Genomic DNA, 13,249 nt, shown 5'->3' with positions numbered 1-13,249 from the left:
GGCACATCTTTTCGATTCCACCGTTCTTCCTGCACTAACGTATGCCTCAGAGGCCTGGGCCCTACGCAAACAGGAAGAGAATGCTATTAGGGTATCCCAAAGAAGAATCAAAAGAGCTATGCTAGGAGTATCACGTCTCACTCAAGTGAGAGAAAGAATCCAGAGTTCTGACCTCCGTCAACAGTCAAGAATCAGGGATGCTGTCTCCTTTGCCAAGGCATCAAAAATCAGATGGGTCGGTCATGTAATGTGGTTTGGAGACGATCACTGGACAAGAGCTGTTACTGACTGGATTCCACAGGACGACAGAAGACCTCGTGGCCGCCCACCAACTAGATGGTCAGATTTCTTCGTCAAATCCCTGAATGAATGATTTGAGGCTCTTCCTGTTCCTGGACCAAGTAGATATCATTGGGCTGCATTAGCATGCGACAGGGACAAATGGAGATGTTATTGGTGCCCGCTCGAGCAAATTGAAGATCAATGGGACAACAAGTGATATAAGTGATACAAGTGATACAAGTTGTTGTTCTAAATTTGACTTCATTAAGGCACCATGATTTGCAAAGTTATTCACAGTAGGTTTTTTGATATAGTGTCCTGTCACCAACCCTCCAACCAGCGTCAGCTTCCCTCCACCAGTGTTCCCAAGTGCCCTCTCCTTCCCTCCCTCCTCTCTCCACCAGGCCTGCCATATTGACAGTGATCTCTCAAAATTTGGTTATTAATGTTTGGATCCCATGATTTTAATGTTGTTGACACTGTGGTTTGGATATTTCTCTCATTCCCTAACATCACTGAAGTACTTAGACCTTTGTCCCCTGTTGCTTCTCATCAGTCACTTCTCCTACAAGATGATTTGTTACATATGCTAATCAGTCCTTTATATCTATTGATTAGCTTGATAATTGATTTTCATTGCCCATATAGCACTGTAGAACATAAAGCATTTCCTTTGAAGTATGATGGCATGACAGAATATTCTTAAGCTAATATATTAGAGTATTTAAAAGTATTTTTTAATTTTTGAAAGTTTTTAATTAAGGATAATATCTGCATATGATATTGGGAAGAATCAGTGAATTGAAGGGTAAAACATGCACAACACAACTGGCATATGCACTCCTGATTTGAAACTAACATTTCACAAATTGCTTGGGTTTTCTTTCCCTCCTTCCTTCCTTCCTTCCTTCCTTCCTTCCTTCCTTCCTTCCTTCCTTCCTTCCTTCCTTCCTTCCTTCCTTCCTTCCTTCCTTCCTTTTTTCTTCTTTCTTTCTTCTTTCTTTCTTTCTTTCTTTCTTTCTTTCTTTCTTTCTTTCTTTCTTTCTTTCTTTCTTTCTTTCTTTCTTTTCTTTCCTTCATCTTTTTATTTTTTTAAAGTTTTTATTAGAGAATCACTGTGATGTAGTTAAAAACGTATGAACTTTTGTGTTTGCATTTCACTCATACAGTGATCATTTACCCATCCCTCACCAATGATCCCAGTATCCTCTCACCACCCCCACCACCCTATCCCCTACCACCCCACCCTGCCTCTGCGGCAGGGCATTCCCTTTTGTTCTCTCTCATAGTTTGCAATAGAGGTATTGAGTGGCCTTTATGTTCGGTCTATAGCCTACTTTTAGTTCGCATCTTCCAACCTGAATGGGTCCTCTCAACATCCTATAATTGGTGTTCTCTTCTCTATCTGAGCTACGTTTTCCCCCAGCATGTGAGGCCAGTTTCCAAGCTGTGTGGCCGACCTCCTAGTCCTTATCTCTACAACTCTTGAGTGTTAGTATCCTCACTCTGTTATTTTATATTCCACAGATGAGTGCAATCTTTCTATGTCTGTCTCTCTTTATTCAATTCACTTAACATGATACTTTCCATGTTGATCCACTTATATGCGAATTTCATGACTACATCTTTTCTAACAGCTGCATAGTATTCCATTGTGTAGTTGTACCAAAGTTTCTTTAACCAGTCATCTGTTTGGGGGCACTCTGTTTTTTTTTCCAGATTTTGGCTATTGTAAACAGTGCTGCAATAAACATACAAATGCAGATGTTATTTCTGCTATGCCTTTTTGCCTCTCTGGGATATATTCCCAGGAGTGGTGTTGCTAGGTCAAATGGGAGCTCAATTTCTAATTTTTTGAGAATCGTCCATATTGTTTTCCAAAAGGGCTGAACCAGTTGGCATTCCCACCAGCAGTGAAAGAGAATCCCTTTCTCCCCACATCCATGCCAACACCAGTTGCTTTTTTCCTTTTGGATATGGGCCAATCTCTGTGGTGTGAAATGATATCTCATTGTTGTTTTAATCTGCATCTCCCTGGTGATTAGTGACATAGAGCATTTTCTCATGTGTCTTTTAGCCAGCTGAATCGTTTCACGTACTCTCTGCCACCCCATTCAGGTACTAGCCTGGGTTGGGGCTCCTGCCCAGGGGCGCATATTTGCCGGGTTCCCAGGAAAGCCAGTTTTCACCCTTGGTCTTCGGGGGACAGGAATTGAGGGACAATGCGCTGCATCCAAAGCTGAATCATTCCACGCGCTCTCTGCCACAACATTAGGTACCAGCTTTAGCGGCCGCGAGTTATTCTTTCCCCTCCATATCCCACAAGAACCAGAAGTTACCTTCTTAGCTAGAACTTTCACCAGGTTAGCTTAACCAACAGAACACATTATTCAATATCTCATTAAGCGCACTTAAATGAATATTGCATCATAAACAGAATAGTATCAGTGACTGTGAAGGACTGAGCCACATAGGTCACAATGGTAAAGCAAGGCAGATTTACTTGTTGAAACTTTACCAAGTTTACTTGTTGAAGAGGCTAGCCCATAAGATCCAAACAGCAGTGAAGTGTTATACAACCTCTCTGACAAGGAATTTAGAAAGGAGCTACTGAGGATGTTTAGGGAGCTAAAAGAAACAATGGAAAGCAATACCAATAAAATACAAAAAGATTTGAAGGTAGAGATGTGGAAAATACAAACGGAAATGTCAGACGTGAAAAACCTGGTAGGTAAATTTAAAAACTCACTGGACGGCCTCAGCAGCAGAGTAACAGCTGCTGAGGACAGAATTAGTGAGCTTGAGGATGAAGTCCAGAGACTCTCTAGAAAACAACAAAAAATGGAAAAGAGACTGATAATCCAGGAACAGATGGCAAGAGAAGATGGTGATGAAGCCAAGAGGAGTAGTATAAGTATTATTGGCGTCCCAGGAGGACAGGAAGGAAACCCTGATGAAGAAGAAACTGTCAGACATCATTGCTACAATGTTCCCAGAGCTGAAGAAAATATGTGACCACATTCAGGAGGCCTGAAGGGTACCACCAAGAAGAAATCCAAATAAAAATACCCCAAGACACACCCTGATCAAAATGACCAAAACCTCAGATAGAGACAAAATCCTGAAAGAAACAAGATCAAAGAAAGAAATTGCCTATAAAGGAGCATCCTTAAAATTCACAACTGACTTGTCTGATGAAACCCGCACAGCCCAAAAACTGGTGGGATATAGTGAAAAAACTCAATGAAATAAATCCCTCACCAAAAATACTTTACCCAGCTAGACTCTCATTCATAACAGAAGGAAAAACACACAGTTTCACAGATAAACAACAGCTCAGAAACTTCATAGACTCAAAACCATGGTTATAAGAATAACTGAATGGGCTACTTTAAGACAAGACAGGATCCTCAAATACACCAAACTTCAGCAAAAAAATGGGACAAAACTCCGTAACAGATAAACAACAGCTCAGAAACTTCATAGACTCAAAACCATGGTTACAAGAATAACTGAATGGGCTACTTTAAGACAAGACAGGATCCTCAAATACACCAAACTTCAGCAAAAAAATGGGACAAAACTCAGTAACAATAAGTCAATGTGTTAAAGGCACCAATTAAAAGACACAGAGGGGCAGGATGTATTAGAAAATTGAACCCAACATTCTGCTGCCTGCAGGAAACACATATCAACAGTCAGAGCAAACACAGGCTCAAAGTCAAAGGCTGGAAAACAATCCTACAGGCGAACAACTCCCATAAAAATGGTGGTGTAGCCATTTTAGTATCAGACCACATTGATTTCAGCCTGAAGAAGGTGACAAGAGACAGTGAAAGTCATTTCTTATTGATAAAGGGATCTGTACAACAGGAAGAACTAACAATACTAAATATATATGCACCTAATGAAGGACTAGGAAAGTACTTAAACAACTACTCATAGACTTGAAGAAAGACATCGATAGCAACACAATACTAGTGGGAGACTTCAACACCACTTTATCACCTCTTGATAGATCAACCAGACTCAGCTTAGCAAGGACATACACATCTGAGGAAAGAAATGGAAGAAAGGGACTTAGTAAATATGTACAGGACACTTCATCCTCAAAAAGCTGAATATACATTCTTCTCAAGAGTGCATGGTACATTCTCCAAGATAGACTACATGCTGAGCCACAAAACATACCACACCTCCATAAAATTAAGAAGATAGAGATTGTATCAACGATCTTCTCAGACCATGATGCACTGAAATTAGAAAAAAAGCACACACACAAACAGAAAATGAAATAAAACACCTGGAAATTAAACAGCTCACTATTGGAAACAATGAGTGGCTTAAAAAGGAAATCAAAGAGGAAATCAAAAGATTCCTGGAAACAAACGATAATAAGGACACGAGTTACCAAAACCTATGGGATGCAGCAAAAGCTGTGTTAAGAGGAAAGTTCATAGGTCTACAAGGATTCCTCAGGAAGGAGGAGCAAGCCCACATAAGTAACCTAATCTCACAGCTTAAGAGCTTGGAGAATGACCAACAAAGGGAGCCCAATCTGAACAGGAGGAAGGAAATAATAAAACTCAGAGCAGAAATTAATGAGATGGAAATCAAAAGAACAATCCGAAAGATCAATGAAACAAAGAGCTGGTTCTTTGAGAAAATAAACAAGATCGATAAACCTCTAGCGAGACTCACACAAAAAGGGAGAGAGAAAACCCTAATAAACCGAATTAGAAATGAAAAGGGGGACATTACAACAGAAATTACAGAAATCCAAAGGATCCTCAGAGATTACTTTGAGAATCTTTATGCCACATAACATGGATTTATTCTTTGAGAAAATTTCTGTTCATTTCCATCCCCCATTTTTTGATGGGACTGGGAGTTTTCTTCTTGTAGAGTTCAACCAGTGCCTTGATATCAACCCCTTATCAGATGGGTATTGGGTAAATATCCTTTCCCATTCTGTAGACTGTCTTTGTATTTTGGTCACTGTTTCTTTTGAGGTGCAGAAGCTTCTTAGTTTAAAGTAGTCCCGTTTGTTTATCTCTGTTTTCACTTGCTTGGGCAGTGGCATGTCACCTATGAAAATACCTTTAGTTTCAATGTCCTGGAGGGTTATGCCAACCTTGTGTTCCATGTACATTATGGATTCTGGTCTGATGTTGAACTCTTTAATCCATTTTGACCTGACTTTTGTTCATGGTGTTAAGCAGAGATCTGAGCCCATTTTTTTGCATGTAGCTGCCCAGTTTTTCCAGCACTATATCCCACCATTGCCTTTGGGCTTGGAGGATTTCCTCTGATAGGTCTGTTGTGAATCTAAGGGGTGCTCCTTTGTATGTGATTTCCTTCTTTGACCTTGCTGCTTGACTATTGTCTCTATCCATGATGTCCATCATTCTAACTATGATATGTCTTGGAGTTTTTCTGTTAGGGTCTCTTTTGGCTGGCTTCCTTCGGGCTCCTTGAATTTGGATGCCTGCATTCTCCACCTGTGGGAACTTTTCAGTAATAATTTCTGTGGCTTTTTCATTGGGTTGGTTCCCTGACCTTTTGGTACTCCAATGATTCTAATGTTCCTTCTGAGATCATCCCCTAAGGACTCAGATTCGTCCTAGAGCTATTATGAGGGCTTTTCCCATTGTTTGTTGTTGCCTGTAGGCTGCCTGCAGCTCATCTTCAAGCTCACTGATTCTGTCTTCTGCTGTAGTCATACTATTGTTGAGGGCATCCACTGAGTTTTTTATTTCATCTACCGAATTCTACATTCGTGACATTTCTTTTTGTAGCTTTTTAATTTCTGCTCTCATTTCTTCTCATATTTTCTCGGCTGTCTGTTCTATTGTTTCTGTCAGGTCCTCCTTTAATTTAATGGATCCCTTTCAATCTTTAAGTAAAGTTCATTGAACATCTTCAACATTTCAACTCTGAATTCTTTATTGGGGAGATTGAGTTTGTAGGAAACGCCTATTGAAGCTTCTGGACTACTTTCATTGTACTCTCCTTGTGGTGGAGTTTTGCGCTGTTTCTTCATGTTATTGTGGTGGTATAGAAGAGGGACCTTTGGTTCACTATCCCTGTTCCCTCTTGTTGAGAAAAAGGAATCTGGATGTTTTTGGTTAATGGTAGTTACCTTTTTAATTTTCCCCTTCTAGAACATGTCCTTCTTCTCAGATGTTCCTCTAATCCTTAGGTGAGGCCTAAGGTGATGCTTTCGAGAATGTGCTCTTTTACATTGGGCTTTGCACAGGTACTTGTATTCATTGGTGTTTGGATGAAATAAGGATAGACTAGAGGTTTATTGTCCTACTGTTGTTTGTATAGCAAGAATCGTACTCATGCACATAGGTAAAGGAGGCTCAGATATAACAACACATTGTTTTGTGTTGAGAAAATAACTGCGGCCACGTGAGTGGAAGTCAGCCACAGATGAGACCACACCTACTTTTGTGGAGGCCATGCCCCTTGCCCCACAGTAGCTGGGTCCGAGAAGCAGCCTGGGATGCGGGAAGGGTGGGTTGGGGGATGTCACACACCTGGGCTGGAAGAGAAGACAGCTGCAGTGCTTCCGGTCAGTGGGCCAAAAGCCAGGGAGGCAGTCTGGAGGGAGGGTGGTGGCTGGGGCGGTCTGGGTCTGAGAAGAAGGTTGGGACACGGAAGGGAGGGTCAGGGGACGTCACACACCTGGGCTGAAGGAGAAAACAGTTGCGGTGCTTGAGGTCATCGTGCCGCCAGCCAGGGTGGCAGGCAGTCCAGGGTGCGGGGAGTGGCTGGGGCGGTCTGGGGCCGAGAGGAAAGGTGGGACGTGGGAAGGGAGGGTCGGGGGATGTCACACACATGGGCCGGAAGAGAAAACGGTTGCGGTGCTTGGGGTCGGCGTGCTGCCAGCTAGGGGGGCAGTCCGGAGGGTCGGGGGTGGTTGGGGTGGCCTGGGTCCGAAAAGAAGGGTGAGACACGGGACGAGCGGGTCGGATGACATTGCACACCTGGGCTGGAAGATAAAAGGGCTGTGGTGCTTCCGGTCAGCGTGCTGCCGGCTAGGGCGGCAGTCCGGCGGGGTGGGGTGGCTGGGGCAGTCTGGGTCCGAGAAGAAGGCTGGGACGCGGGAAGGGAGGGTCGTGGGATATCACACATCTGCACTGGAAGAGAAAACGGCTGCGGTGCTTGTTCAGCAAGCCTCCAGCCAGGGCGGAACTTCGGAGAGTGGGAGTGGCTGGAGCGGTCTGGGTCCGAGAAGAAGGCTAAGCCGCGGAACTGTGGGTCAGGGGACATCACACAGCTAGGCCGGTAGAGAAAATGGCTGCAGTGCTTCATGTCAGCGTGCCAAAAGACAAGGCGGCCCTCCGGAGGGGCAGTGAGGGGGTGGTGGCTGGGGCGTTCTGGGTCCGAGAAGAAGGCTGGGACGCAAGAAGGGAGGGTGGCGGAGGTGTCACACACCTGGGCTGGAAGAGAAAACGTCTCTGGTGCTTGGGGTTGGCGTGCTCCCAGCCAGTGCGTCAGTCACGATGGGGTTGGGTGGCTAGGACGGTCTCTCTTTCTTCCTTTTTAAAATTTTAGTGTGTCACTGTGATACAGTTACAAGGTTTCTATTTGTGTTACAATCACACAATGATCAAACACACGTCCCTCCACCAGTGCACTTTCCCCACCACCAATATCCCCAGTATACCCCCCCTTTCCCACCCTCCCACTGCCTCCATGGCAAACAATATTACCCATACTCTCTACTTTTTGGCATTGTGGCTTGCAATATGGACACTGAGAGGTCATCATGTTTGGTCCATTATCTACTTTTGGCACACATCTCCCATCCTGACTGATTCCTTCAGCCATCATTTTCTTAGTGATCCCTTCTCTATTCCATCTGCCTTCTCCCCTCCGCTCATGAGGCAGGCTTCCAGCTATGGGGCAATCCCCCTGGCCCTTGTCTCTACTGTCCTTGGGTGTCAGCCTCATGTGATGTTATTCTATACTTCACAAATGAGTGCAGTCCTCTTTCTGACTCATTGCACTTAGCAGGACACTCTTCATGTCTATCCATTTATAAGCAAATTTCATGACTTCATCTCTCCTAACATATGCATAGTATTCTATTGTGTAGATGTACCAAAGTTTCTTTAACCAGTTATCTGTTCTGGACACTTGGATTGTTTCCAGATTTTGTCTATTGTGAACAGTGCTGCAATGACCATCTAGGTACAGATGTTATTTCTACTGTGCTTTTTTGTATCCTCAGGATATATTCGCAGAAGTGTTATTGCAGGGTCATGTGGAAGCTCAATTTCTAGTTTTGAAGGACTGTCCATATTGTTTTCCAGAAAAGCTGGACCAGTTGGAATTCCCACCAACAGTGAAAGAGCGTCCCTTTTCCCCACATCCACGCCATCACTGGTTGCTTTTGTTCTTTTGAAAGTGTGTCACTCTCTGTGGTGTGAGATGATATCTCATTGTTGTTTTGATTTGCCTCTTTCTGATGTCTAGCGATGTGGAGGATTTTTCATGTGCCTTTTGGCCATTTTTATTTCTTTTTTGAGGAAACTTCTGTTCATTTTTTCCCCCCATTTATTGATGGGGTTGGAGGTTTTTTTCTTATACAATTCTACTAGTGTCTTGTATATCCTGGATATTAATCCCTTATCTGATGGGTATTGGGTAAGTATTCTTTCCCATTCTGTGGGCTTGTTCTGTATTTTGGTCACTGTTTCTTTTGAAGTGCAATATTTCCTCCGTCCCTCTTGGAGAGTCCAGCAAGCTACTGAGAGTATCCCGCCCGCAGAGCAGAGCCTGGCAACCTACCCTTGGCATATTAAATATGTCAAAAACAGTAACAAATGATGGTCCTCATTCCTCTGACCCTGAAAGAGCCCCCAATATGCCATCAGGCTACACTAGCATGCTGCAGGGACAAATGGAGACATTACTGGTGCCCACTCGAGCAAATCGATGAACAACGGGATGGCAGTGATACAGTGATTTTTGAGGTACAGCATTCTTTCAGAATTGTCATTTTATTTATTTTTGGTTTGGGGGCCACACCTGGCAGTGCTCAGAGCTTACTCCTGGCTTTGTTCTCAGGGATAACTCCTGGTGGAGAATCAAGGGACCATATGAAGTGCCAGGGATTGAGTCAGCCACATACCTGGCAAGTATCCCGCCCATCATACAGTTTCTCTAGCCCTCAGTATTGTCATTTTAAAGAAAACCTCTACTTACATTCTGGACTGTTAAAATAACCTATGTTTAATTGTACAGGAGTTGAAAAATATAAAACAAAAAGTAAAAACCCATTACTGAAAATTTTTGGTGTAATGAATCCAAGATGTTTTAATATTTAAAAAACATAATTGGAAACACAATATGATAACAATTACATCTTTCTACCTTAACATGGTATTGTGAGAGATTTACATGTTATTAAACGTACATCAAATACTTACTTTCTGTGGGGAGATGGCAGCAGCAGCAGTGGTGCCCACGTGGTGTCAGGAATCTAGAACTCACACCCAGAGGTATGAGTTTGCAGTGACGTGGCACACAGGAGATCATGGATGGGGGTGTTACTGGCATGCTCTCTGCCCAGATGAGATCCGGAGCAGTTGTGCACAAAACAGCCCCCTCTGCTTCTTAAAGACTATGATCCAGGAAGTCTACTAACCCACTTTGGCACCCAGCAGCTTCTTATAGAAATGTATCTAGACTGTGAGCTGAGCTAAAATATCAGAAATCCAAAACCGCGCAGCTGCGACATATAATCTACATTCTCAGCAGTGGAAAACAAATTATCAAATGATGCCTTTTCAGCAGGTTTGATTACTGGGGGGAAATTCCAAATAATAATAGTGAGTTCTCTGTTGATACGTTGAATGTATTCAAAGTATAGAGAGAATAAAGCGAAAATCATTAGCCACTCAGGTGGAGTGGGTGGGTGTGGGAGGGGGGTATATTGGGATTCTTGGTGGTGGAACATGTGCACTGGTGAAGGGATGGGGGGTTGATCATTATATGACTGAGACTTAAACCTGAAAGCTTTGTAACTTTTTTCACGGTGATTCAATAAAATAAAAATTAAAAAATAAATAAATAAATGTACATCAAATACAAAATTTCAAATTGCCACATAGTAGTTCATAGGGAGTGGGGTATTATTGATATAAACCATAATCTTATTTTTCAAACCCATGCTATCAAATTTTTCTATAATAATGTTGAGAACCCCATTCATGTAAGTTTTATCCAGTTTGTTTAGACCAGATTTCTGAAAAAAGAATACTGCATTCAACATCACATATATTTCCATTCTGTACTTTATTGTCAAGGTTTTTAATGGAATAGTTTATATTAAGATACACAGCTACCAGTACAAAGTGAGGAATATTTTAGCACACTACGATAATAATGGATTGCCTCTATTAAAAAATGAACATCAAGTACTCAGTGGTGCACATTTCAAAGTGTGTTCTGATCTGAGCTTATTGTGGCCTGATTTTTTTTGTGTGTGTGTTTTTTTTAATCCCTATAAATTTCTCTCTTGTCTGAAATATTTGGTTTTTTTTAATCTTTGTGTTAGTAATTCTAACTCTGTAACATTCAACTCCAATCAGCACTCATAGAAAACGTTTTTGATAAATACCCTTCCCACACCCCAACAAAACAAGACTTTTTACTTTTTTTTCCCCATTCACAGTGTTTTAGTGGCAAAGCTACTTTCCAGAATAGTCTCCTGCCAGCTTAGCATTTATGAATTAGTATGGAAACATTCCAGGATAATCTGATAGTGTTAGGGAGACCCTGAACTATTAGAATGATAGAAAAACAGGTGGGTAGTGGGAATTTGTTTAAATACCCTTGTACACCTGACAAAAATTTCACTATGGTTTCCTTTTTTTCTCAATTTGTCCTTTCTGCTCTTAGCATCTTCAATGACAACTTGCACTTTGTATACCAAAAAAGTATGCATTAGGATGTGAACTTTGAGACCTGTTAGTGGAGAAAAAGATACTCTATTTGGCATATGTGAATATATAATATTTTATATATACATAATTTGTGTGTCTATACAATTGTATCAAACACCTGCATATGTAATATAAAAATATAAATAAATACCAGAGGTTACATAAATATGTATTCTCTAGTCATAATTAAAGCTATAATGTTACGTACTGAGTTTACATGGAATATAATGTGATAAATTTATATAAAATATTGTATATTAATACATAATATACACTTAAGGATATAAATACACATAGGTATAAAACAAAGTGCATGTAGTACAAATATGTATTTTCATAATATCCACAGTCCTGCCTGTATTATTGTACATATATACATACATTATAGGCCATCACACATGTTACATCTCAAAAGGAAGGTGTGGACAGATGCCACAGTTGATAGTGCATTGAGAATTTGAAGGTTGGACAGATTTACTTATGTCTGTGGGACTTAAATTTGGCATTAAGGAATGTTTCTATGTAGCAAAAGGATTCAGGGGGGATTCTCCTTTTGTAAGAAATTGAGCCATGTTCTTTCGGAACACTTTTTCCTCAGCATATTCTCTTTCTGAAGGGTCATGTGGGTAATGAACACATCATGTTTTAGAAAGAATAATGACTAGTTTGGGAGAGATTCTTAGTTTTGGGGAATATTTGCTAAATTTTGGAGGCAGTGGATTGGTATTACTTTGAAATGTATTTTTTCGATATGTCTAAATAAGTTTTACCTTCTAGGAGTTATCTGCAATTTTTCAGTAGGAGACTGACCTGCAGAGATCATTTTTGTGAGAGAGGGCTACTTTAGTACTTGCTGACAAGACAGAGCCAAAACTTGAAGGGGTGAAAGTAAAGGAAAAAGTGTGCATGTTCTGGGATAAAAGTGATGAAGGTGCCAGGCTTACTACGTGAGACTTCTGGGGAGGGCTGGTTATGATGGGATTTGAGTATTGGAAGAGGTTATAGCACTAATAGTATCACTGGAAGAAATAGGACAGCTTAACTTCAAGAAGAAAAGTTTGTTTGAGTAAAACAAATGATCAGCCTGTTTCATGTGGACCATAGAGAGAGGTGAAAAGCCTATCACCTAATTTTAATTTCCTAATAACTTTTATAAAATCTGTCAGGAACAGCGATGGAAGAGGTAAGGCATATTTATTTCTGATTTTTAGTTACTCATTTTCCTCCTTTCCCTATTTGGAAATATAGTGATACTGTGCAGATTTTCGGGAAAGAATAATTCTCTTGGGCCTTTCAGAATCTGCAGCCATATTTTCTACTTGGAGAAAACCATTTCCTCCTTGTTGTTTCTTCTCTTAAACTTTTTTATACTGATTAACATGGTAATAGGTAATATCGCATTTTAGAATTCATTTATAGTATCTAAATATCACATTTAGTACTTTTCATGCTAATAATGGAAGAATGCACCCCAATGGAGAATATATTGTTCTCTGCTTTCAAAGACTTAAGGGTTAATTATATTTGAAAATTAATAACTTTAGGAAAAATAGGGTTTGTGTATTTTCAGTTTTTAACACAGATTTTCTTTTCTGTACTGACATTATTGTTAGAGAAATTCTGGTAGTTCTAGATGAAAAAAAAAAAACGATTTTATAAGTTTGGAGGAGAAAAACCTAAGTCTGGCATCAAGTGAAATGTTACTGTTAAGGGCAGTAGTTGGAGATTCTGTGCAATGTTTGAGCAATTCTATCTCTAAGATCACTGATTTGAGTTGAAGAATTATCTTCACAACTCCTGTTTGTGGATTAATGGAACTGGTTTCAATGATACCCATGTACTTCATCTCTTTGTTTATTAAGAAGTCATGTCTAAAGATATAATATTTTGGTTTAATTTACTGAAGTATGGAATAATAGACATGTAAAGGTATGCACTTTAATTTCCTCTGCTCTCTACAAGAATCTTCTTTATATAACAAAGGATGCTAACAGTGAAAATAA

This window comes from Sorex araneus, chromosome 1 (assembly GCF_027595985.1).
Source record: "Sorex araneus isolate mSorAra2 chromosome 1, mSorAra2.pri, whole genome shotgun sequence".
Lineage (NCBI taxonomy): Eukaryota > Metazoa > Chordata > Mammalia > Eulipotyphla > Soricidae > Sorex > Sorex araneus.
Note: the sequence above shows the minus strand (reverse complement) of the source record.